The 27,373-nt window shown below is 47.2% G+C and overlaps 1 long non-coding RNA gene across 1 annotated transcript in view; it reads left to right on the top strand.

The window, feature by feature from the left end:
- LOC138453446 (uncharacterized) overlaps window positions 1-26,731 on the top strand; it is a 240,619-nt gene extending 213,888 nt beyond the window's left edge. The window contains exon 3 of the long non-coding RNA XR_011260426.1: window positions 24,907-26,731. This is a non-coding gene — a long non-coding RNA (uncharacterized lncRNA). The remainder of the gene's footprint in view (window positions 1-24,906) is intronic.
- Window positions 26,732-27,373: the final 642 nt, after the last annotated feature.

Below are 27,373 nucleotides of genomic sequence, written 5' to 3'. Positions count from 1 at the left end.
CTCTAACGCGGGTCGGATCTGTCTCTGCATGGTTCCTTTCTAATTTTTTCTTTTTTCTTTGGGTCCCCCGCTTCCATTGGCAAGAAACCGGGGGACACCCCTGCGCTCCCCAATGCCCAAAAATACCGAACATGGGGAATGGGGGACATCCCCACAACCCCTGCTCCTCATGTTCAGTATTTTTCTGCTTCGATTTTCAGTGCAGGACGAATTTGGCCAAATGGTCCATACAACCATTTTTTACTAGTAATGTGGGTGTTTTCCAATATGCATGGTGCAATACTGTTTAAAACGTCCACTTAATTCAGTATTCAATGTATTTTGTTTTTCTACTGGTTTTAACTTTCATTCAGTTTGATATTCAAAATGTGCAGTTTAGCGCTATTTCAGTTCAGTATTCAATATGTGTCACATTTCGCTTAGAAGCATGAATGCATATGGAGCTTCATTCACAGTAAGCCTCCCGTCGGGAGAGCCTGGGGTCCCGTGTGTCTTTTGCCCAGCACTCACCAGTCTGCAGCGCCTTCCTCCAGAAGCTCTTGCTGCTCCTCTCGGCTTCCCACAGAAAGGGTCCCCTGGTTTCTCCTTTCCAGGCCTCGCTGCTGCTGCTCACTCTGCCTCCTCACTTGTTCCCCTTTATACACTTGCAGACCTCTGACAGGCTGCAGCTGAGGACTTCTAATTAGACGTGGCTGATCCTGTTTAAGAGGACATGCCTGACCCTCCCCATACTTTACAGGCATCTTCCTGGTCTCAGCACCTAAGTGGTGAAAAGGTGTAGTGTTCATCACTCTTAGTCTCCTCTTCCTCATCCCAGTACTTTCAGATGTTAAATGAGGGGCAAGGTCCTATAGTACCCCATAAAGATTAGGGAAGGTTCTGGTTGGTCACAATTAAGGAAAGGGGGATACCATGTCTCGCCTAAGGGTACCCCACTCCCAAAATCTGAGGACCCTCCACCCAGGTGATCCTCCCTCGCTTCTCCACCCCCAGGGTCAGCATCCAAGGACGATGGTCTTTCCCTGGTCACCTGAGAAGAGGATCCAGGGGGTTTAGGAGTGAGAATACCCTCAGGTTTCTCACAGTGGTGATTGGGTGGAGGGTGGTGCGGTGTGGTAGGGTTGTTTGGGAAGGAGTGGGGAACTTGTATTAGGTCTGGATAACCTTTCCTGCAACTAACCTGAATCACTTGCATTTCAAGTGATTCATCATGGATGAATATCAGACAAACCTTTGGCAAAATGATCTGAAGTTCGTCCACATGCCTTAAAGTGGAGGCAAGTGGCTGGAGTTCCCTTATTGCATGGAGTCCTTTCGGTGAGGTCGAGAGGCGTGACATTATCTCCTGTAGGTGCATCAGAGTGTGGACAGTGGGTGGTGCATTGTCGCAAACCATAGGCATCCAGAGCTAGAGGGGCTCTTTGTTTGCCCCGGTGGAGCTTATGCTTTTGTTCTGGCCTGCCCTTTGCCCTGACGCATGTGGGGAAGGGAAGATCAAGAGAGGACCCCACACACCCAGATACTGTTCAAAGGCAGCAGACCAAATATAACTGCTCTGACACCCAAGCCTAGGACAAAGCATCATACCGCTGGGTGAATAGTCAGTGGAAGGGTGCTGCACCACTGAAGGAGTTTAACAAATGTGCACACTGTGTGAACAACTTAACATCTGTTGGCACTTCATCCAAGCCAAGATTTCAGTGCTGTGCATAAATGTTAAGCAGCGCTTTGTCAATTATTCTGACTCACAAATGAGACATAAAGAGTGCCCATTCCCATTTGAGCACCATAGGGCTCAATGGGAATGGGGAAGTCGGATGCACTGGCACCGTGAACAACAGTGCAGGTGCATCCGACCTGCTGTGCTCGCGAGTGCCGCTCTGCCCGCCAGGCCAGACCTGGTGGGCTGACAGGCACCTGCGAGCACAGTTCGTAGTATGGCAGTCCGGGAACTACAGTACCGGCGTGCTTACCGGTACCGTAGTTCCTGGACCGCCATGCTTATAATGAGGCCAAGTGTGGTGTTATTGATCACAAGCGGGTGGGTCATCCAGGTTCTAATTCAACCAATGTGTGTGCCTGCCAATTCTACTGTGATTGACCGGCATGTAAATTATTTTACTCTTACACATCTGGGGGAACAGAAGCCATTAAATGATAACTTAATATGTATCCTTCTCCGCCAATAAGCAGAGACCAAGAGGGCAGAGCCGGACTCATTGGATTAGTCTGGTAAAGGGCTAGTGTTAAGTTGGGAGGGTTCATGCATTTTCTCATACCTAGGGCAGCAGAAAGTATATTGATACTAATAATAATAAGCAATTGTTTGTCTTTTTTTAATTAAGTTTATTTCTTTTAAGATTGATATTAGATTTGTCCAACTAGGCAGTCCAAATGAAAACTGAAACATATTAACAGCCCTAGAAGTCGGAATCCAGGTTTGTGTTTTCGAGGAAGTTGTTTTAATTTCTGTGCCAAGTGAATGTGATTTTTATTATGATGAGCAACTATACTTACTGTGTAAATTGGTGATGATTTGCCAGTTAAACAGTAGTCAAACCTATCATAATCAGAGAAAAATGTCAGATTAAGAGCTGCCTGCTTTCTATAGTTGACAACCTGGCTATCAGTGACTGTCTCCTAGGGGCCATTTTCAACTGGACCCAAACTGAAAACCAGGTTAGAATTTTGTTAACATAAATCTGAGTCCTTTTTCCTTGTGTGTTTTGTTGTGTTGTGTGTGGTTTGAATGTTATTATGATAATAGAAAACCATTCAACATATGTCAGTTCAGTCCAAAATGACCACCGCTGACGTACAGCAGCAGTGGTCATTGGAAGATAGAATGACTTCTCTACATCAATATTAGGCACTCAATACATTTCATAGAAAGCGGTGATAAGAGAGATGAATTAATAAAAAGAGCTGATACTCTGAAAATCTATTACAGGGTGTTGAAGTGGTAGGAGGTTCATATGAAAACGGAAAGAAAACAGCCATTTGTAAGAGTAAAGGACAAACATTATGTGGCCATCCAAAATCTGCCACCAATAACTTGCAACTCTGAATTAATAGTTATTAGCACCCAGGCTGTAATCTCTGATCTCAGCCCGCACTCCACACAACCGTAGGCTGCCTCCCCCGCTGTGGGTTGCCATCTTAGGTTGGGCTTCGCTCGGACCGATAACTTGGGCTGCCGGGCCGTTAACTCCCGTTGCAGCCTTTGGAACAGGGTATTAACGCCATAAGCATTAATAATCCCACACATAGATGTAACACTAATAATAACATTGCGTTTTTCAGGCTGCTGTTTTGGTTCCAGTCTCCCACTTTTAAGATTCTTGTGCGGATCACACCATACATACCCTGACGGTTGCTGATAGGAGAAATCAAGGGACATTGGCCCTCATTATGACCCTGGCAGTAAGTGAAAAACGATGCCGGTAAAGGATTACTGGCATCGCTTACCGCTCCGGCCGATTATGACCCGAGAAAGCGCTATTAGCGGCATCGTAATCAACGGTGCCAGTAAAAGCGCCAAGGGCGCGGGCACGCGACCTCCCATACCGTAAATACCGGCATGGCGCAAAGTGGGGAACATTACGAGTTACGCGGACATGCAATTAACGCCCTTGTGAAGGCCATAAAGTACCTTACCGCCATGGTGCTAATACCGCCATCGCGGACCAACCGTAAATGGCCATGTGCAGTGTTCCCAACTGCCACAGGTGCACACAATCGGCACAGGTGGAGGCAATACAGACTGGGCAAGCACAAAAGGAGCACACCCCACCCCTTCCCACACCCAGTCACACTCCACAATGATTCCAATACTACTAGCAATGCTGGGGCTGGAGGACCTGATTGCAGTGGAAGTGCTACAACAACAACAACAACAACAACAACAACAGGCAGCACAGAGGAGACGCAGGAGGAGAAGGAGGGCAAGGCAGGGCCCGCATGCCCCACCAGCACAGCCAGTGCCACCACACAGGCAGCCCCCAATCCCACGCATCAGAGCCAGTCCATTCAACCTAACCGCTGAGCAGATCCACACCCTGTACCGCCTGGACCGGGACACCATCACCACCATTGTGGACATGATACATGACAACATTGTCAACCTGATTGAAACACGCACCGCCATCCCACCCCTACTGAAGGTAGTGTCTGTACTCCACTTCCTGGCCACAGGCACCTACCAGCACACAGTGGGGCAGCTGCATGGCATTTCACAACCATTATTCTCATGTAAGTTGAACCAAGTGCTTGATGCCCACCTCAAGCACACAGGCGAACACATTTCCTTACCACGGTCTGCCCAGGAGATCTCAAACACCAAAGTGGGTTTCCATTCACTGGCCGGCATACCTGGTTGCATTGGCACCATCGACTGCACCCATGTGGAATTGGTGGTCCCACATGCCATGGAGGTAGCGTACCGCAACCGTAAACTATACCACTAAATCAACGTGCAAATGGTATGCGACTCAAACAAGATCATCACACATTGTTGTGCCCAATTCCCCGGATCAACCCATGATTCAATGGTCCTGCGGAACTCCACGATACCACGCTACATGGAGCGACATGCAGGGCAGAGATCCTGGCTTCTCAGTGAGTCACATGTTATGCCCATGGAAATGCGACATGTGTAAGTGATTGAGGTATAGATGCATACTTCACCTGGCAGAGATAGAGGGGGGGATGCATACTTCACCTGGCTGAGATGGGGGGTGGGGGGAGATGCAAACTTCACCTGGCTCAGATGGGGGGGGGAGATGCATACTTCACCTGGCTGACATGGGGGTGGGGAGAGATGCATACTTCACCTGGCTGAGATGGGGGGGAGATGCATACTTCACCTGGCTGAAATGGGGGGGGGGAGAGATGCATACTTCACCTGGCTGCGAGTGCCAGAGAGAATTGAGCAAGATCATACCCCAAAGCAGCCCAGACTGGAGCTGACACCTGACCACATAATGCAAGATGTAAGCAGCCCTAACATGTGAATGAAGCAGTGTCCCAACCATTCCACGGTTATCTGCATGTGCACTGTACCAAATCAAACCGCATCCCCCTCAACAAAATGCAGCTACAAGCAATGACTATAGCCTATACACAGCACCAAACACCATTAACTGAAAGGCCAGTCCACCATTACTGCGTACAAAGGAGTCACATGAGGGTCAAATACATCAATAGACCACTACACTGACACAGAGGCCCAACTAAATTGCATGACACCATTTGTTGTGCATAGTGAGATCATCATGAGGCTGACATCAACGGTGCCAGGATGAAAGCATACAAATTACTGGACATCTGCCAGATCACAGAAACAACTGCCGCAGACTAACACAGTGCATGGGCACTCACAAGGAACGGGACCCCCCAGGGCCCACTAGTTGATGGCATGCAAAACAGTCCATAAGAGGAATACACACATAGCAGTCACATCGTGTGACTCCATTCATGCATGTAAATGGGTTTGAGATGAAGAAATAAATGCATGCCATGGTGTCACTTAATGAGGTCAAATATGATGTGATAACTTACACATACATTGTTGCCCACATTGTTGCCAAGGCTATCCCTTGAAGAGGTGGCTCCTTACCCCAGTCCGGAACCCACAGAACAGGCACGAGGAGGACTATAATCATGCCCATACACAAACCCGTGTGGTGATTGAGCAGACATTTGGCCTCTTGAAGGCACAGTTTCGCTGCCTCAGCAGGTCTGGTGGGGCACTCCTGTACCGCCATGAGAAGGTGGCAAAGATCGTCATGGCATCTGTCATGCTACACAATATGTGCATCAGACGGAATGTGCCCCTGACGCTGAACTGCAACCACCTGACGAAAAGGATGAGGAGGGTGGGGATGGGGCAGCACCTCAGGGAGGAAGCGATGCACAGGAGGGACGTGCCATGCGTCAGACTCTGATCAACCAATGTTTCTAGCATACATGGAGATGGCACTCGGGGCACTGGGTGTGTCAGGGACATGGCCACTGTAGACTGTTAACCAATAAAGCACACGTACGCAATAAGCAATGTCCACACATGTGATTTCTGATTAACCAAAAAGTGTATTGAATAGGGAAAACTAAGTGAACATACCCACCACCCCACACACCCACTCCCCCCTCCCCCTTCTACTCCCCAACACACCCACTCCCCACTCCCCGCTCTACTCCCCAACACACCCACTCCCCCCTCCCCCCTCTACTCCCCAACACACCCACACCCCCATCCCCCTCTACTCCCTAACACACCCACTCACCCCTCCCCCTCTACTCCCCAACACACCGACTCCCCCCTCCCCCCTCTACTCACCAACACACCCACTCCCCCCTCCCCCCTCTACTCCCCAACACATGGTGTCCAGGGCTATGCACAAGTGGATCATGTGGCACCAGTACACAAGGCTGTGCCTATTGGCATCCCCCTCTCCCAGCACCCGGTGCACCCCTGTCCGATCGCCGCAGGTTCCTGCCCGACCTGCGCGCAGGGCTGGTCCTGGTGGAACTGGCAGCCGAGGAAGAACTGGGTTGCTCACATGGACCCATGTCCCGCATTGTTTGAACCAACTCGGACAGTACGTGCCACACCGCGGCCAGCTCAGCACATATGTGAACTGGATTCGATAGCAGACCTCAGGGTAGCAGCACAATCAAGCATTTCCTCCTTAGCACTGTCACATTCTGTTATATGCTGTGTCAACAGGCCAGTTAGTTGTTGTTGGCGATTAATAATTTCCTGCATCCCCTCTTGGGTGTTGTGGGCTGTGGCTGATGGTTGAGGGGTGTCCATTATACTGTTACCCTCCTGCACATATGTGGTTGGGCTGGGAGTGGCCGGTCACGAGTTTCCTGGAGATAGCCCGTGTATGCTGTTGTCGGGCTGGCTGCACGGGGGCAGGTGGGGGGAATGCAGGGAGCCAGTGGGGGGAGTGTCAACATGCACAACATCCCCTTCCTCGTCGTCTGAGATTGCGGTGGCAGCTGTTTCTCCGATGGTGCTGCTTTCAGCCGATGCAGTACCTTCGGTGGACAACACTGGGCAGATGCTGGATGTTGGTGGTGCCGAAGTGGTGGACGTGGAAGACATCTGTGCCGTGGCCTGTGCTGTGCTCTGGGACATTTCCCGTCTTTGGGTTTTCCTTGTTCCCCCTGAAGTGGAGGGCCGGTGTTGTGCCTCTTCAGCACTGGCCTTCTTAGCAGGGGTTGCACCTGTGTCATCATCGGCGCTGTCTGATTGTGAGCCTGTGGTGGACCAAAGGAGGCAGAGGGTTAGTGTTAGGTCCATGGACATTGAGCATGCATTGTGATGGCTGCATTGATTTTGATTGCTGGATGAGTCACATTGGCGGCAGTGACATACAGGTAGTCTCACTCTTGGGTGGGTGATGCATGGAGGCATGTGGGTAGCTACAGAAACGGGGTGCATTATGCATGTGTACAAGGTGAGGCTCAGCACTGCCTGTAGGCAGTCTTGTGCTAATGTGTCTGGTGGACCCTGGTATGCATCATTGCACTTCCCATTCATCTGGACATCATCGTGGTGGTATTGGCATAGTTAGACTTGAGACACCTACCTGCATCGCCTGATGACGGGGATCCTCTCTCCATGTCTCCAACTCCCTCTATGCTCTCCGTGCCTATGGTGGAGGCACATATCTCCTCGCACGGCTGTAGTTTTTGGGGCGACTCAGCAACTCCACCAGTCGCCATGCTGATATTCCGGTTTACCGCAAGTATGCTCCTCACGCGGAGACGTAGATTGTCCCACTGCTTGCGGCATTGTTTGGCGGTGCGGGGTGTTGTGCTGACAGCACTGACCCTCTGGGTGACCATAGCCCAAATCGCGTTTTTCCTCAGCAGCGCCGGTCGGGTCATCTCTGTGGCAAGCACGACGTCTGCATGTTCTTGGAGGGTTTCGGCCAACATTGTCAGCTCCTCCCTTGAGAAGCGCTCCTGGCGCAGCCGATCTCCGCTCTTCTTTACAACTTTTGGCATTCTGATGTCAAAGGGGTGGTGTTGGAGGTTTGTGGAAGTTGTGGGGGTCAGATGTCTCCTGGTGACAGAGGATGGCAATGGATTGTGTTTTTAAAGATGGCCGCCGTGCTCTTTCCTGTTCCTGTGCGTTGACGCTACTTCCGGATCCGCTTATTTACGGTCACCGCTAATAGCGGTTCCCGCTAATTGCGGTTACCGCTATTAGCGGTGACCGCTAATGTCGATAGCTAGCGTGGCGGAGGTGCTATTTGCACTGCATACGATGCCGGTAAGTTGATGCCTTTAGCGGCATGGCAGTGATTTAATTACCGGCTTGGCGCAATGCTCGTGCCCGAGAACTCGTAATGTGCCGCTTTTAGGAGTCTCTTGCCAGCACAGACACATTATTTGCGCCATGCCGGTAATGACCGAAACTTAACGCCACGGTCGTAATGAGGGCCATTGTGTAAAGCAGCGCAAGAGAAAGGGTTATTGAAGGTCAGAAAAAACTTCCATTGCGAGAGCATGCTGTACACCCAGTTGTTTCCAGTGCAGTGAGTCTCAAGTTTGATACAAACAGAACAAACAGTTCTGCATAATAAATGTTATTTCAGCATTTACGATAAGCACTGCTGAGTGGGATCAATGTTCAATGTTCAATGTTCAAATATGTAGGAAACAACAGAAAGTCACCTGTTCACCTATACTTGAATTCAGTATATTTTATTTGATTACAACTATTTTCTGTTGCGTCCTATGATTCTCCCTTCTCTTAAAGTTTTATTTTTCCATATTGGAAAATTGATCAATTGAGTACCTTTAAATTTGGTAATATCATATGGCATAAAGTACCAGCTTCTGTACAATATCATAATATTTCAAGTCACCAAGGTGTTCCGTGACCAAACAGCGGTAAATACAAAGGATGTTTTCTTTAATGAGCTCATGGAACTCTGATGTGACTTGTAATACCATTGTTCACATACAGGAGGGTATTTCATTCTTCATAATCTGTCAATGTCGTGCCCTTTAATACTACACTAATATGCAGCTTCTAGTGTGAGCAATAAACTATTTAGATTTGGGTTTGCATTTTTTTTTAATAACAGGGTTTCGTTTCAAACAGAAATGCCTTGCAAAGTAGACAATAACAGAGCAGAGGTAGTCCTAGGGTGGGGCGTCTTTACTTAAGATTGTGTTGGATTGAATGATTATGCCAAGTGGTGAAGGGGAGTAGGAACATATACCCAGGGCAGTGACCGGAGGATATACAAATGTTTCTAACATTGAGAGTCTGAGGCCAGTATTTACATATTTACAAATTACATAGAGTAGTCCAGAGGGCATATGAAAGACAGATGGGTTGGGTGGTGAGTTTGGATAGAAGGGTGGCAGAGTTTGGGAAGCGCCTTCCTTTGCTTTCAGGTGGAGATTGCGCCACGTTTTGAAGCAGTTGCATGAAGCATGAAAATACATACATGAAGCGATGCATTTGAAAGCCGTTTTGTGTCTTAAAGTAAGTGATATCATACCAAACAGGGAATTTACCTCATAACCCGACAGCGGTAGCATGTATCTTGGACAATATATAATAAATTAAGTGATAACATGCAGATATATTCTTGCCCTCCGGTGTTAAACTCCAGAAGTTCACAAAATTAACTACCATAAACAGTTCCTTATCAAATAATTAGTAGCACAGATAGATATTTTATCAGAAAAGAATCTGCAGGTTGGGCGTGGCTTTGAGCTGCCGCGAGCGGCATAACTTCCTAGGAGCTCCTTGCTGGCCCAATGCGCTGCAACCAACAACGCCGCTTCCAGACCCCGTTAAGAGCCACAACTCAAACATACGTGTGGGAACCTCTCCTGAAGGGTTCGCTCGAGTGGGTACCCATTCCGCTGCCGATTTGCCATGTTTTCGGCTCATTCACCAAACGGGACCCACTTGATACTAAGATGGCCGCCACATTCTCCACAGGGAGTATCCACGGTGAGGGGGATGGGCAAGCGAGCTTAAAGCAGCCAAAGCTGCCAAATGCTCCCAGCTCGCTCGCCCACACTACAGTAGCCCTACCAGCACCTCAAGCTAGGAGCCTGTCCTCAGCGACACATCATCCTGCATCGGCCGCCCAATAGGGTGCATTATCCTGAGCCATAGTGAGGAACCAAGCTTGGCACACAGCGCTGCAACGCCTGCTCAGATCCGCAGACCCGGAGCCCCCCACCACTATTTACCTACCTAGGCCCGTACTGCACACAGTGGGGCGTCCTCGCCCGCCCCCCGAGCAGCGCCGTAGGCGGTCGAGGAAGTGATTCGCGGGTGCACATATGGAGCCTCGCAGCACCTTCCCATCAGCAGCCGCATCCCGCCCACCAGCAAGGAGTTTAAGCCCTTCCTCGTGGCAGCGCACGGGGCTTCTTGAACAGCTCCTCCGCACCAACATACCCGGACAATCCAGGGACCATCCCTGGGGAGGACTACCCACCGGACAGACTCATCACCCAGCTCCCATGTGCCCAGCCCGATGCCAACTCAACTGTACCCACTGTTTGGCGGTCCGGTACAACGAGCCCCTATCCGGCTGATCACCTGCAAAGCTTGCTCCGTTGCAGCTACAGCCAACAGCTCGCGTGACTGGAAGATTGGAGCCTCCTGGAGCAGTCCTGAAGCCCAGCACTCGCCAGAGAATATACCAGCCCAATCTGCACAAGGTGAGGAGCTGGGAGTGCAGAGGGGCCCCTCTGAATCTACACAGATCCCAAAATTCATGCCTACTAATAACTCAGATTTCATCATCAACGGGCAATTGCTCAAATATCTCACTTAGACTCCCCCAACCTTACCCCACATGTAATCAGCCTTCTTGCCACTTTCAAGGGCCCATCAAACAGTTAATTGAACTCCATCTTAACCAGCAAAAGACAGAATCTATATACTTACACCCCCCAAGCCTGGGAACCCACAGCGGAGCTTAAGAGTGTGGGAAGCTAGTGCTGGGGCCTGGGTTTCTCTCCTGCGAACTGGAACCAGAAACGTGTCGCAGAAAGTGCAGCAACAAATATTCCTTAGTGGCAAAATGTCAAAAAGTGGGAAGACGTCCAAACAAACGGACATCGCCACCCTAATGTTCAGCTCATCTGCTGAGAGATCCAAAAAGATGGACCCACCCGAGGACTCCACCAAGAACACTACACCCGCCTCATCCGCAACAGCTCTCAGCCCATCACAAACAGTCACTAAAGCCGATCTTCAAGATCTAATGTCTGCACTGACCAAAGAAATTCAAAAAAGCAGGGAAGAAGTCACAAAGAAAATCAACTCTCTTGACAAAAGAGTGGAGGAAGTAGAACGCCGAACCACCAAACTCGAATCCGAGGTCTGTGACCAAAGATTTGAAGATGAGCAGGACAGGGACAGAATTACAGCCTTGAGTCGAGATGCAACCTCCTAGAAGCAAAGCAAGAGGATGCAGAGAATCGATCCCGAAGGAATAACATCCACCTACGAGGGATTCCATCCTCCATCCCAGACACAGTCCTAAAAAGTTATGTCTCGGATCTACTTAGGTTCATAATCACCCTCCCGGATGAATCACCCCTGGAACTGGACCGGGTGCACAGAACAACCCCGAGGCAGGCATCCACGTTCCCCCAGGATGTCCTAGTGAGAGTCCACTTTTTCCAAATCAAAGAGGAAATCATGCGCGAAGCGAGACAAATGCGCCAAATCACCTTCCAGGGTTCCACAATATCGCTCTATCAAGACTTGGCGAACTCCACCATGCAAAAACGAAAAACTATGCGGTCATTAACAGAGTGGCTACGCGAAAGGAAGATCCCATACCACTGGGGGCTCCCGACCTCGGTCAGGTTCATATGGGAAGGGGCCCATAAACAAATTCAATCACTGAAAGAGGCAGAAAATGTATAGACCGCAGAAGAACAGACGGAGAGTCGGAATCCGAAGAATCAAACCAACTCTTTACAAGAAAGTCCTCGGTGGTAGAATGGTCAAAAGCTGGCAGACGACGCAGACTCCGGGGTCCCCCCAAGAAAGACTCTTTTGCCGGATGATCAATCATCAACATCGCCAGAGAACCCAGGCTCTCTAGCCCCAGGCAACTATCCTTCTTGAACTATAACGAGGAAGCCGTCAGCGAAAAATGCCTACAACTATCCTAACAGTGCGGGAGCATCGTTCGAGCTCCATTATATTTCATTTCGGTGGCCCAGTTGGCCAACATCTAGCGCATTGGTGCCACCAGTTTTCCATGTGGCAGTAGGATGACGTTTCTCCTACCAGTTAAAATTCGGGGATGGGGTGGGTTATGGAAGGACCAATCCAAAGCTCGGAACACCAGCTCGCCCAAGATCCGGCCTATCGATCAACATCTCAACAACAACAACAAGATATATACCATACCAACGTAGCGACATTGCATATTTATCAAACACACAGCTCCCGGTAGGGGGACAAAGAACGAAGCATACCTAACACAAAGGTAAAAGGTGATGGCTGACACAAGCGAGATAAGAATCCTCTCAAGGAATGTCCAAGGCCTGAATTCACCAAGAAAGCGCAGATCAGTAGAACATAGACTGGGGCAATTATCTGGAGAGATCGTACTCCTTCAAGAAACTCACCTGCTACAAGAAGATGAACACAGGGTAAGATTCAACAGGTATAAAAAAGCTTACTTCACCACATCTGGAAAGAAGAAAAGAGGGGTAGCAATATTACTAAGCGACAAAGTCCCGTTATCAAATATTACAATAAGAAGAGATCCAGAAGGTCGCTTTCTCCTGCTCAAAGGCCTTTTGAAGAACTCCCCATCACTATCATCACAATATATGGCCCCAACACATCCCAAGCCAGCTTCATCTCAGACCTAATCCCGATAATCCCGGCTTTTCGCAAAGGGCACCTCCTCATGGGTGGGGATTTTAACTCCATGCCAAATCCACAATTGGACAAGACTCTACCTCTCACAAATGCAGACTTTGTGCAAGCAATATCCCTAGCTAAACTGTTCAGAGAAACTGAGTCTGTTGACGCCTGGAGACTATTTAATGGAAACTCAAGAGACTACACTCACTACTCCTGTGTACATAAAGGATTCTCAAGAATAGACCTCATTCTAATCTCCGGAGTGCTTTTCCCATGTCTAAACGCTGCAGAAATCCATACCTGCATGATATCTGATCACGCCCCAGTATCGCAAATCTAGTCAAATCGGGTCAAAAGCATCCTGTGCAGAGACAATGGAAATTGAATGACTCCTTACTACTAGATGAATCTATCAGTAGGGAAGTGGAGGACACAATAACGAAATATTTTAAGGAAAACACAACGGAGAACTCCCCCCTCAACATCATCTGGGACGCAATGAAAGCAGTCGTCAGAGGATCCCTAATCAGCGCTTGGACGTAACAGAGAAGAATCTCGAACATCTAAACCAACTAGGGGCCGAATTGAAGTTATGCAGCTCCAGGAAAACAGAGCCAGCTCTGAGAAAGGCCAAAATAGCGCTAGAAATGCACTGCGCCGACCGAACTGCCAAATCACTAGCCTTCACGAGGCAGTTTTATTATAGTAAAGGGAACAAAGCAAATAAAGTACTAGCGCAAAAGCTTAAAAAGATCTGCAGCCAAAACAACATTCTCAAACTATTGGGAGAAGATGGGAAATTACACTACTCCGAGGTAGTTAAAATCAACGAACTAATGAAATACCATAAAACCATAATGTCCGGAGATCCCACGGTATTAGAAAATCTGCCAGAATATCTGCGTACCATACCCTCCCAAAGCTCATCCCAGCTGGAATTCCTAGAATCACCCATCAACACTGAAGAAATCACTGAAGCCATTAAATCTCTCAAATCCACCGCTCCAGGCACAGATGGCCTATCCGCAAACTTCTACAAAAAATATGCCAGAATTTTAGCACCCCAGTTGGCAGCCTTATTCAACACCTTCCTGTCCTCAAGATCGGTCACTGGATCAATGGCAAAGTCGCTCACAGTCCTGCTACACAAACCCGGGAAGGACCCTGAATCGCCTGCCTCTTACCGCCCGATAACACTCTTGAACAGCGATGGCAAGATCTTTGCCAAAGTGTTAGCCAGAAGACTGGGACCGGTTCTCCCAATCCTAATTGACCGAGACCAAACTGGATTCATCCCGGGAGAGGGACCCACAACAACATCAGGAGGACGATAAACATAATGGAAAGTTCCCACAAAATGAAGGTAGGAATGGCCGTCATTTCATTAGATGCTCACAAAGCCTTCGATCTGGTGGATTGGGAGTACATTGGGGCTGTTCTCAAGCATTTCGGCTTCGGCCCTAACTTTATCACATGGGTAATGGCTAACTATCAAATTCCCACCACACAATTGCGGGTTAATGGCACCAGGTCAGGAGCAATGCATATATCCAGGGGCACTAGACAGGGATTCCCACTCTCACCCCTAGTTTTCGTCCTATTAATGGAGCCTTTCGCAGCCAGAATCAGGCAAAATATTAGGATAAAAGAGTTAACTGTGGGAGGCCAAGATACAAAATCGCATAATACGCGGACGATGCGTTAATTACAGCGTCAAACTTAGCAATATCCTTGGAGGCCCTATGGGAAGAGATAAAAGAATTCGGGGCTCTGTCAGGGTTCAGAGTTAATCTAACCAAATCCTCAGCCTTAGCAATTAATCTCTCTAAGCAAGAAAGAGATACTCTCACCCACCTAATGCCGATGTCCTGGGCTAGAGGAGCAATCGAATATCTCAGGGTACATATCACTAAAGACCCGTTACGCTTGTACTCAAGCAACTTCCCGCAACTGATTAGGGACTTTCAAAATGACCTTAAAAGGGGGAAGCCGCATGAAATCTTGTGGTTCGGGCGGATTACCACCATCAAAATGAATCTAATCCCCAGATGGCTGTACTACTGCACAGCATTACCAATCCATATCCCAGGCCCGGCCCTAACGGCCCTGCAAAAGAAAATTCAGGAATTTGTATGGGGAGGGAAAAAACCTCGAATCGGCAAGCAAATAATGATGAGGGGGAAAGCACAGGGAGGGCTGGGAGTACCCGATTTGGCCAGATACACCCTAGCGGCACAACTATTGCATGCATTTTCCTGGGTACAAGAGACAGATACCCCGAAAGGGACACAAATCGAAGAGGCCTGGTGTCCGGTCATACCTTCAAATCTCCTACACCTACCAAACATAAAACCACAAGCAAACATCGGCCCTCTCTTGGCAACGATCGCAACGGCCCGTTGCTGGAAAGCAGCAGCCCAGAAATGGGGCATCCAAGGAGCTCTGGGTCCCCTAAACCCCCATTTGGAATAATCCAGACTTCTCACCAGGCATGTCCCCGCTCAGCTTTCAACCCTGGATGGAGGGTGGCTTGTAAAAAACTAGTGACTTTCTAGAAGAGGGATCTCCCATTTCATTTGAGAGATGCAAAACAAAATTCGGGGTCGACGAGCGGGAAAGATTCCGCTTTGCCCAAATCCAGCACTGGATGTCCCACAGGATGAACCGGGAAACATGCTCCAGAGAGTTAATGCCATTGGAACTTTCTCTAACAACCCCAACCAAAAGAGGCAGAACCTCAACCATTTACCGACTCTTAGACAGGGCAGACCCCTCTAAAAATGAAAGATACATGCTTGAATGGGAAAAGGACTTGGGACGAGAAATAGAGGTTGAAGAATGGGGGAAAATATGGGCCAGATTGCACAAAAGCTCACAATGCATCACAAACAGGGAAGGGGGGCTACAAACTCTGCTACAGGTACTATGTCACCCCAGCTCAAATCAACAAGGCCAACCCGAACATTCTCGGAACCTGCTGGTGCGGTTGCCCGGTCCCCGGCTCATTATTCCATATGGTATGGACCTCCCTGAAGGCAGAGGCATACTGGAGAGAGATAATAAAAAACATCAAAGACATCTCTGGTCTCTCCATCCCTTGGGATCCTGGAATTAGCCTTCTGGGTGAAACAGGAGACGGTGCATTTCCAATCTGAGGTCAAATCCCCCGTCTACGCACGCACCTACTCCTAGCAGCACAAATTGCAATGGGCCAGTTGTGGAAAAACGAAAACGGCCCCTCAATAGCACTATGGTGGTCCAAATGTTGGGACATAGCGGTGGCCGAAAAGATCACTGCAATCCGAGCAGGCTCACTGAATAGAGCCCTAAACATATGGGACCCATTCATGGATTACATTCATGGATTATGCTACTAAATTCCCAGCCCTCACCAGAAGACCTCCACTTACCAGATGGCTCCAATGCAGCCCACTTTATTAAACAATAAACTCCATCCAGATCATCCCAGAAGTCGGGTTCTCACTCATTCACCACAAACAGAGAGGATCATAGACAATGGCGATCAGATCACCAACATTCCCCTCACCCACCAAATACCTTGAGAGACACTTTACCGTGATGCGACTATTAATGAATGCATTGTTGTTAATGTTGTGCTTATCTGCAAAACCCAATCAAATGTTGTTATGAAACAAAAGAATCTGCATATCTAGTCACAGCATTAATGAAGTGCTCTGTTGGCAGCTGGCATTCTGCTCTGTGCTGGCTCTTGGATCAGGCATTGTGATTATCCAACACAACTGTAATAAGACAGAGAGTCTCAGCACAGCGCTCCCATGATCATTGGGAGCACATCTCTGAGAGTCCTGCAGTGAGCGGCACTCCTCCCCTGGGCCGCACCTGAGAGACGTGGCCTGGGCACCAAATTCACACTCACCCTCACCCCTGCCCCTTACCTTACAGAGGCGAGGGGCGAATGGCTGTGCCCCCCCCCTCAATGGATAATATCTTCACTGGGCTGCACCTCGCAGACGTGGACCCCACCGCCACTCATTAACCTTACTGGGTTGCATCCAGCAGCGGCCTGGCTCCTTTCTAAGTCCCTCCCCACCCTTCTCCTCATCACGTTGTGTACGTGGTTGCTGGGAACTAGACTGTTCCCAGCTACCACTCCAGGCAGATTGCATGTTTGTCTTTAGCCCCCTTCCATCTGTGGGCCATAAGGACATATTAGCTGTATAGGCCACACCCTCAGGCAATTCCGTGAGCTATAATCCCTGAAGACATTGTTTAATGCCCTTGGTGTGCTCAGGCCTTTAACTCTGTCCTCAGAGACCATAACTACCAGTACGGTAGCAGGCTAAGTCTTTAAAGTGTAATTATAACAGCACTTGAAAAAGAAGGAATCAGTATGAAGCGCTATAGTGCATGAACATGTAATATTATTAGTTACACCTTTCACCTAATAACAATGTTTCGTGTCAAAGGAAAGGAATGGCATATCATATTGTGTGAGCTGGAACTGAAGTCTGTGCACTTTACAAGTTCATCTTATTCAGCATTAGATATCATTTGGTGTTTTCCTGGCATAGTGCACATTCGAGTGGCCCATCTTTGTATTGGCTTTTTTTGAAGATCATTGAAGCTCTCAGATCTGCGTGGCCTAACACTGCACCCTACTCAACCAGACTTTCAGCTCCCAAGTTATATATCGCATTAATATAGCCTTAAAGAGTGAGGGAGGGGTCATTATTGTGGGATAATGACCCACCACCAGGTTACGACTGTAGGCAAAGCAGGGAGACATACGGTGAGAAAGGGCCATTATCCTCATAATTCTGTTACTACATGGTGGTAGTAGCAACATATGTTTTGGCAATGAAGTAAAAAAAAATTACATTAGCGGTGTGTAAAACCAATAGACAAACCTCTATTCAACCATTAATTTTCCTCTGCTATCTTCCCAGCTTGCTTCAGATTTGCTGCTGTTACTGGTATTGAAGAAACCCACCCCTGACCCTAACAAGGCAGCCAAGTATTGATCTGTCTCTCTATTCCTCATTATTCCAAAGTTCTCGAATGTGCATTCTTCAATCGATTCACTGAGAACCTGGAGGCCAACATACTTGGTGACCCCCTCCAAACTGTGCTCTGCAACAAAGCCTCTACAGAGACAGAGCTCACCCATGTCTCGAACTCACTCACTACAGCTCACTATTGTGATCCTTTTTCTATCCTCACCTTACTACCGCCTAGGGCACAGTTGATATTCCCTCCCATACTCAGACTTAGCTCTTGGGATTGAGGGCACCATCTTTGCTTGGGTTTCCTGGAATGCATGAATCTCCTCCGCCACGTTCCCTACCGGTATTGGTCCGCTCCTCTTAATAATCTACACCTCCTCTCTCAGCGAAATCGTCTCTTCCTTTGACTTCTCATATCATTATTTGTTGTTGATCGTATTCAAATCTTCTCCTTTCCCTTCGTTCCCCCAATCTGTCCCCCTGCATTTCTATGTGTCTATATATTATCTGCAGCTGGGTGGTGGTGCAATGCCCAATGCTCAACTCTGCTAAAACTGAAATGATCGTCCTACTTGCAGTTAATGCCCCAAACATTATCTCCACCCCACTGTGCATTCCACCTGACCACCATACCCAGTTTCCTTAGGCTGGAGGCCTGGGTGTTCTCTTGATAATTACCTCAAATATCAGCACTTCATCCCCTCCACTACCACAGCTGTCATGTGTAACCTTCTGAACATCCATACAATCTGTTCCCATCCTAGATTTTACTCTACCAAAACATATATCACCACCCTGATCCTCACAAGCCTCCTTATGCCCTTGCCCGTCTCAACAAATTATTAAAGCTTGCAACCCTTGCTCTCTACAATCTTGCTGGTCCGCATCCACCTCCGCACACCAACTCTGAACTGGTTGGCTAGCCATGCACAATTACTCCTTGTTCTTGTGTATAAATCAGCCCATTGGCTGGCCCCCTACCTGGTAGAATCTATTCCCCACTACTCCCAACCTCGTGTCCATTGGCTAGCCCCCTACCTGGCGGAATCTATCCCCCACTACTCCCCACCTTGAAGTCTATGCCTCTTCTATGGCCAAGCTCTTCTTGATCATAACCTCCCCTGTCCAACCTGGGCTGTTGCTCACTTTCAATCCTTCACCATCCTGGCAGCTCGTCACTGGAAAACCCAACCCCCAAAAATTAAGGCCATTCCAAGAATGGCTAGTTTCAAGACCGCCCTTAACAGTCCAATTATCTCTCAAGAGAGTGACCTAGTGTCTTAGATAGCTATTGTCCCTCCCCCAATGACCCCAAACCACCAGCAACACTGGATTGCATATCTGAATAGCTGAAAATACTGAATATGTATTTACATTCAGTCTTGCTTTGTTGCCACTTACTGTTTAACTACTGTAGCATGAACAGGAATATAATCTTTGTACAATGCTTCTAGGTGAAAAAGCATTGTACAATAATATGCTAATACATAAATATAAAAACAAAGTGGTCCAGATTTTGAAGTGGGAATATTTTAAAAGTTTGCCGAAAACATATTTTTAGGCAGTAAAAAAGTAATTCCCCTTACCAAAGGGAGATTTTTTAGCCAAATAAAAATTCATTTGAACTCTAAAATGGATATATTTTTGTAATAAATTGGACTTTGCAACCAGTAATTCATATAAATTAAAACTTGCATTTGTACCTCAAAGTTACTCTTTTGATCAGGCAATAATAATATTATATGGCTCCTGTGTCTCCGCTCTGCTGTTACCAGTGATCCAAACATTTATCCATGAGACTGTGGCGGTGCAACAGGGGGCCGGTTCCTTGGTGTATGGGTCCTATTTCAGTTGGGATTATTTTGTACTCCCTGTTTTATTTTGTTGGGAGCATTTGCCCATTGTAGGTAGTAAAGGTGGCTATTACATTCCTATCTGTAGGGCAGATACAGTAATTTATACACAAAGGACAATTTGGAAAGAACATCTGTGGATGAAGATGATTAGCTTTGCAGGATGTCAGACTGATGGCGTTGAGTGACAGGGGGGTCTAGTAATTGATCAGTTTGTATAATTGCCCCCTTTATTTGAGGTTGTACACTTGTTAAAATCTACTTTGGAATATAGATTAATTATGCTCAATCAAATGTTATTGATATCTACAGTGAGATTAAATACATTGGACTTCAATATTACCTCAATATTATTTTGCTGGTAATTTGGTCCAACTAATTATAGGTCCTGAGGTAATTACTTCTTGTGGTATTCCACAAGAAGTAAGTACTACACGATTATGGGTTGGAATTTTGTCAATTTTTAAGCTCTCACGAAAGGTGGAGGTAAAAGTTGTAAACCATTCACACCTTTCTTTGTGCTTTAAATGGATGGATGTGCCAGGGCATTGCTTCAAATTAAGGAACAAAACAGTGCAGGGGCGAATGTCAAAGGGAGTATAAATGTGTGCATCTCAGATGGCCGCTTTCTCACTGCTTTTTCAAACTAATATACAAAAGGGTCAATTTTGACCCTGTTGTGCATTATTCAGACCCTCCAGCTTATAGCGATTTTGCGATCCCGCAAAATGCCGCGAAAACGGCCGTTTTGTGCAAAATGCCGCAAAAACGGCTGTTGTGTGCAAAAACAGCATTTAAATTTTTTTTTTTAAGTAATCTGCAAAAATTACTGTTTAAAAAAAAAAATACTCAGGGTGCCAGGTTCTCAACTTTTTTTTTTACACATGAAATGAAATGTGCTAACACATCTCATCGCTTGCACCCCAAAAAAGTGCAGCCCAATCCACAAGGGACACATGAATGGGCACATTTTATATGCGCGCCCATTCAGATGGCCTTTTTCACCTCCTTGATCTAATAAAGTGGCGTTTCTGTCAGTTTAAAAGCGCATCCCTCATTTCCAAGCAAGATGCACTTTTAAATGTGCAGAAATTGTAGGCAACCCTACGCGCACGGGATGTGGGGCTGCCACTGCATGACAGGGTCTTTCCTGACCCTGTCATGCATTTCTTTTAAGGTATGAACCGCTGATGTGTCGCTTGCATTTCTGTTCCTCAAACAGAATAAAAACTTTTTGGGTCGCATTTTACAGCGGCAGGCACCTGGAGGGGCCTGTCCTTGTGAAAGGCGCTGGGAGCTTGCAGAACACTGTCGGGAGAGCGGTTCTATTCAAAGTACTGCCCATTTTGATGACAAAAATCTATCGAATGTTACAATTTGACATATTTCGTCCAGTACTATTCAATAAATTTTTATAAATACTGAACATGTGTTTCCGGGTGTCACCCGCTCCCCATGTCCAGTATTTTTGGTCTAGGGTGTTTGCAGAAGTGTTTTGCCCTTTTTCCTCAAAATTGGAGGCCGGGACAGAAAAAAAAGAAAATAACGTAAAAGGGAACCTGCGGAGTCGATCCGACCCGCATTAGAGGGACTGATCTGGCACCGCAGGGTTGCAGGGGAAAGGGCAGCGACCAAGCAGTTAAGTAGGGGAGGGGGTGGGATGGTGGTGAAAGGTACATTTTGGGTTGTTTGGTTGAAGTGCAAATCAATTTGCAGCGAAATTGACTACGGTCAATTCCACCGCAAATAATTACACTTCGGTCAAACAACCCAGAACACCATTCAAGGCAGCTGGCCAGCACACAATTTGTGCTACAGCTCAAGCCTGTGGAAATGCGCCGGTCACCTTTGAGAATAAGGTGACCTGCTCATTTCCAAAAATGGGTTGTCTAAAAATAGCATATCCTCTGTTCTTTTTTTAAATGCCCCATTATTTGAGGAACTGGGTCAAAATCTACATTTAAAATTTTTTTTAAAAATGGTTACACTATGAGAGAGAGGGAGAGTGATGAGTGAGATGTGAAGTGATAGGCAAGAAAGCAGAGGGAGAGCAGTGGGTCAGAGGAGGAAGCGCTGCACAAGAGAGCAGAGGAAGCAGTGAGGCGGTGGGCCAGAAATCTGAGAGCGAGCAGAGGTACAGAAAGTAGAGGGAGCGTGTGGTCAGTGAGCTAGAAAGCAGAGAGGAAGCGGTTGGCCAGAAAGAGGCAGTGAGCTGCAGATTGGGAAAAAGGATGAGGGAAGAGTGCGATAGAATGGGAGAAAGGATGCAAGATGCAGAAGCAGCACAAAAGAATGAAGGACTGTATATTGCGGGAGGAATTGTAGAGTGTAAAGGTGTGAGTTGGGAGTATGATTTGGAGTGTGGCAGGGGCTGGGCAGTGCAAATTGTGACTTGACAGTGACATAGCACGTGAGTATTTGTATGACAGAGTGAGAGGTTAAGGAATGTAAGTTGTGATGGAGAGTTGGTGAGATGTGTGTTGGTGAGAGAGGTGTGTAGGTGTTTGGGGGATTGGAGAACATAGATGGGGAATATTTTCAGCATTACAATTGATAATTATCAATTTAGTTAATACTATTAAATAGGCATGAACATTAAACCAGAAATATAGCCAAATCAAACACTGTTCTGCCAAGCCAGAGACATCTGGGACTCTTCCTATTAAATTAATACAAAAGATACATAATAATGATACCCTGGCTCTCATGTAGCCTTGCTCTCTGCCTATTTCCTGCAATGTGGCAATCTTACACCCTCCAGTTAATACAAAATGTCCCACAAAAATGCTGCAATAAATAAAGGTTTGTGCCGCAAAATTTGCCATTTCAAGCCGCAAAATTTGCCATTTCATGCCGCAAAATCCTGGAAGGTCTAATTATTTCATATGGTACAGTAGCTGTGTGATCCACTACCATACCCACTCAATTTCCTTTCTGCAAACCAGGATCCAAATGGATTTTGTAACTTTAAAAAAGTTACAAAAAACACAACATGCACATTTTCTGAAATTCTGCATGCAGAGCCCCTAAGTTTTCCACATGCAGTAACAATCTGGGCCAATCCGCATGTGAGGAGATGCAGCAAAGGAGGCGGTGCTGCACAGAGTGGCTGGTGCAGCAACTAGTCCGGTCATGAGGCCTGAAATATTGGTGGCACTCCCCTGCAGTGAACGGGGAAACTGGCGCCCTGGAGACTGTGCTGAGGCCAGTGAATACAACCAGGCTGTGAGGAAAACATCTGCAAACCTGAGGCATTACGTGGAGCTTTGAGAGGGGAAGGCGACCTCTGCTCCACTACACCCCTGCACCGTGGGTTATAAGAGGATCTCAGGTTGCAACATACTACGAGAGATATCACTCTGTGGTTGGACCGTGCGAGGGGCAACAGTGACCTGCTGGCTGTGAACCCTGTTTGGAGAGTAGCATTGTGGGGTTCCATGTAATGTCGCCACAAAAATCTCGCCATGCAAAAATCTCGCCGAAAAATGGCCGTTTTTTGTGGCGACATTATTGCATGGAACATATATATGGTCACCCAAATAATATCGCCACGACATTTTCCCGGCGATATTATTTACGGCGACCATATATATGGCGATATTATTACCCGATACCCATTGTGGGAGGGAGTGATCCCTTCACATGAGGTCTGGCTATTGCGGCAAACGTTTCCCTGTGAGGACTGGAGTGGTGCTTGGTGACGGGTCTGGTATTTGGGGTCCTGGACTTTGGGAGCAGGAGTGGTTGGAATGGCTGCTGCGTGGACACTGGTGGCATGCTTTTCCTGGAGCTATCCACTGCCTAGGCCGACTGGATTGAAGGGGGATATGTGTACATGCCTGTGGAAATCAGAATGGAGGTAGTCATTCTTCACTGCTGGGATAGTCAACTGCACTGCTGGTTGCAAGTATAGTGAGTGGGCCTCCCGGTGCACCGGATCACAGAGGATTATTGGAAGGCTGGCACCTGATTGGGGGTTGCAACAGTGGGCAGATGAGTGCTATGTGACACCTGGTTGGTCTCTCAATTGCCAGTGCAGAGCAGGACGCCAGTGGCCACGTAACTATCTAGGTTGGATTCACACTGGGTCATGTTGATGTCTAGATGGTGAAGTCTGGGAAGCAACACTCGAAGCTGCAATTTGAGATGCCTTCTCATGCTAAGAGCCGTAAAGGGATGGAGGACTCACCAACCGTGGGATCACCATCATTGACAGAATAGTGGACAGCAGGGTACAATGGACGGACGCATCTCACGGAAATGGGAGACAGCTCTGGGTGGTACCATTACTGATGATGTGTGGCAATATTGTTGCGCTCAGACCAGAAAAATAGCTATGAATGATCCATTTAAGCTGATACATTTTAAATATCTCCACCAATTTTATTATACTGCGGCGACTCAACTCAAATTATTTCCAGAAACAGTTGATGAATGTGTTCGATGTGCAACTTCACCAGCTGACTTTCTGTATGTGGCATGGGGATGTCTGCCTGTGTAGTGCTTTTGGGAGGATGTATTTGATGTCAATAGTGTTATTATTGGGTAACAGGTGGATACCAGACCAGTGAGGGCCTTGTTGGGTTACACGAGGCACGTTGCTGGTTAAGAGAGGCTGCCGGTGGGACTGCTGTTAGCAAAGAGGAGAGTAGCAATGGTGTGGGTAGGAACAAGCCGCTGACAGCTGAACATTGGAAGAAGAACATTCTTTACTGCAATTAAAAGGAGATGGAATATAGAACAATGATGCACCCGAGTGCCAGACCAAGAGACATTTGTGATCCATATAAACAATACCTTATTTTGTAGGCGCAAGGAACTGGCTTGGAATCGGACAACGAGATAACTTAAGACATGGGGGACACAGAGGATTGGGGGTGTCACAGATGGGACAAAGGTTGTACTGGTTAGTGTTTAGTGGCATTATATTTTGTACTGTGGTTGCCGTATGATGGGAGGTTGGGTGAATTGGCAGGTGTCGTGGTGAGATTTCTATATGTTAATGGTGACAAGGTATGGTATTGTATTTTGGACAAAGGTACGCTGATGGACCGCGGTTTTCTTTTGTTGTGGGTTGTTTCTGAAAACAATAAACACATTTTTTTTAAATATGAGCCACAAAAAATGACTTCCAAACTCATAATAAGGGCTATTGTATTAATTGGTCATCTCTCAACAGATATTGAAGAAATCGAGACATTTCTGAAGCCACTGAAACCGTCACAATCACCCAGGTGTTTTCAAGCAGCCTGCTATCTTCAATTCTAAACAACAGGAGTGCTGCTGTTTCTCATTTCTTCCCTTTGGTGAGCATTTTCCCTGGCTCACCATTCAAAGAGACACTTGGAAAATAGGCTGTTCTGCCAAACGCCTCTTGTAGGGCAATGAACACATCAGAATGATTTGTTGCAAATGAAATGGCGCAAGAGTGAAATTATATGTCTGACCTTCTCCAAAGTAATGCTCCTGAAACGTACCCAAAACAATCACATTGGCAGAAAAAGGGTAAAAAAGGTTAAGATTTTTCAGTGAGAATCTTGGAAAGAGCTGTGAATCTTTTGGTTGGCATCAAACTGGACATTACAGAAGTTGCCAGGCATATTTTTAAAAGGGGAGTCCCCATCTCCTATGTTTGAATGTAGAAAAGCTGTGTATGTAAGATTGTATTTTGCAGATCCCAACTCAAGAACTCTAAAATTGATGCCTTGTGACCCAGGTCAGAGATGCAAGACGTGTGCCCTGTACTTGATGTACAGACTATACAATAATTACACACTACTGTAGTCTTAAAACTTGGAGTTTGCAGCTAACTGCGCCTGTCTAGATGTTTTGTACTACAACTTCCATGATCCCTGGCCATTGACCATGCTGGCCAGGGCTGATGGAAACTGAAGTCCTAAACATCTGGGGAGCCAAAGGGTGCAGACCCCTCATTAGTATTGTTAAAAGAAAGCCTTTCCCTGAATGCATGATATGCTTTTGAGAGTTTCTGACATGCCATCCCATTGTGTGAATACTGCAGCTTGATAACACATTCCTAAGTGTCCAGCTTTGGGTTTCAGGATCTACCACCTCCTCTTCACCACTCCGAATCTCCTACCTTTCTTCTAGTGTGAAGTGTTCCAGCTCTTCATTCACCTCTATAATATGTTCATGAACCAGCCATCTGTTCTTTTAAATGTATTTGCCTATTTGGGCACCCTCTTCACCCCTTTGGGCACCTATTACATGACACATCACATACCTCCCCTCTTCCTTTAAGCTCTCACATGGAGGGATGGCCGAGGTCCTCTGGGTCCCACTTCTCAAGATGTCATTCTCCGGAGATGTGTTTACTAATACTAGAGCGCCCAGGGACCTTTCCCCCTCCTCTCAGTCTCCTGTGCCAATTATTGCACTCCTCATCTCTTCTGGTGTTCTCTGGCCTAGAAGTGTTCTGTTAAACTGCAACTTCAGTCTTCTTGTGTGTCCAGCCAGGTATCTGCCCAACATCTGGGTAGAACTCCTCACAGAGCAGGGTCTCATGCTCCACAGGCAAACCACAGACCTTTCCCATGGCGGCTTCCTTTCCAGATTCCCAGGATGGGTCCCCCATTGGAAAGGTTTCCTTCGGACTATCCTCCTCAAACAAGTTGCTGCTTATCAGCTCTTCAAAGCTTCCACAGAGGTGTCTATGATTACTTTGGTTGGAGCAGCGTGAGATTCTCAGCTGGACTTTGGTTGATTCAAGAACGCTTTCTGCACCCACATCAGTGGGGCAGATCATGCAGTGATTCATCGAGATGTGTATCGTACAGTAGATTGTTTCGGTTTGGGTTCTGTGTTGTATGCAGCACATAGAAATATGCCGCGTGATACGTCCTGGAAAACAGGAGGAAATAAATGCTGTACAAGCAATAAATAAAAAACTATTAACAACACACATTCACTGGCCTTTTTTCCAGTCTTATTTCCTGCACACCCCAAATTCAGAGAGTAGAAAAACGTTGTGGATAAATCAAAACGAAATGAATAAATGCCACAAGTGTACAGTTAACCATGTAATGAACACATGAAAGGTAAGAGTGGTGGGAGGCAACCCTAAGGTTCAAATCTATGATGAGTGCAACAGATAGGGCCTCATTACGAGGTTGGAGGTAGCCATGGCGCTATTAGCGCCATGGCTGCCTCCAAACTCGTTCCGACTCTGCCCTGGTGAATGGAGCAATTACCGGTCCATTCCAAGGTTGGCGGGACCGGTAATTCCCCATTCACCATTCCCATTTGAGCCCCCATAGGGGTCAATGGGAATGCGCTAATAAGGGTACCGCAAATTGCGGTACCGTTATTAGCTCTAGAGTCTGTTTGCGGATCCCGTCCTTAACGCCTGAAAACATCAGGCATTAAGGAAGGACCCGCAAAGGGAGCTCGTAGTAGGGCGGTAAGTGATTACCGGCACCGGTGCCCTTACCGGTGCCGGTAATCCCTTACCGCCCACCTCGTAATGAGGCCCATAGTCTTCTCTCACAGAGAGTGGAAGTATCTGAATGCCATTGTACTTGAAAGGACACCCAATCACACTCTTCTCCCACATTAGCACACCTGCAGCTAGGGCCAGCACATGAAGGTGCAGATACTTCAACCTACGTTTAAAGCAAAGGAGCTAC

The sequence above is a fragment of the Ambystoma mexicanum genome, chromosome 4p (assembly GCF_040938575.1).
Source record: "Ambystoma mexicanum isolate Mex_15411 chromosome 4p, UKY_AmexF1_1, whole genome shotgun sequence".
NCBI lineage: Eukaryota > Metazoa > Chordata > Amphibia > Caudata > Ambystomatidae > Ambystoma > Ambystoma mexicanum.
This window is presented reverse-complemented; position numbering and strand designations above follow the sequence as displayed.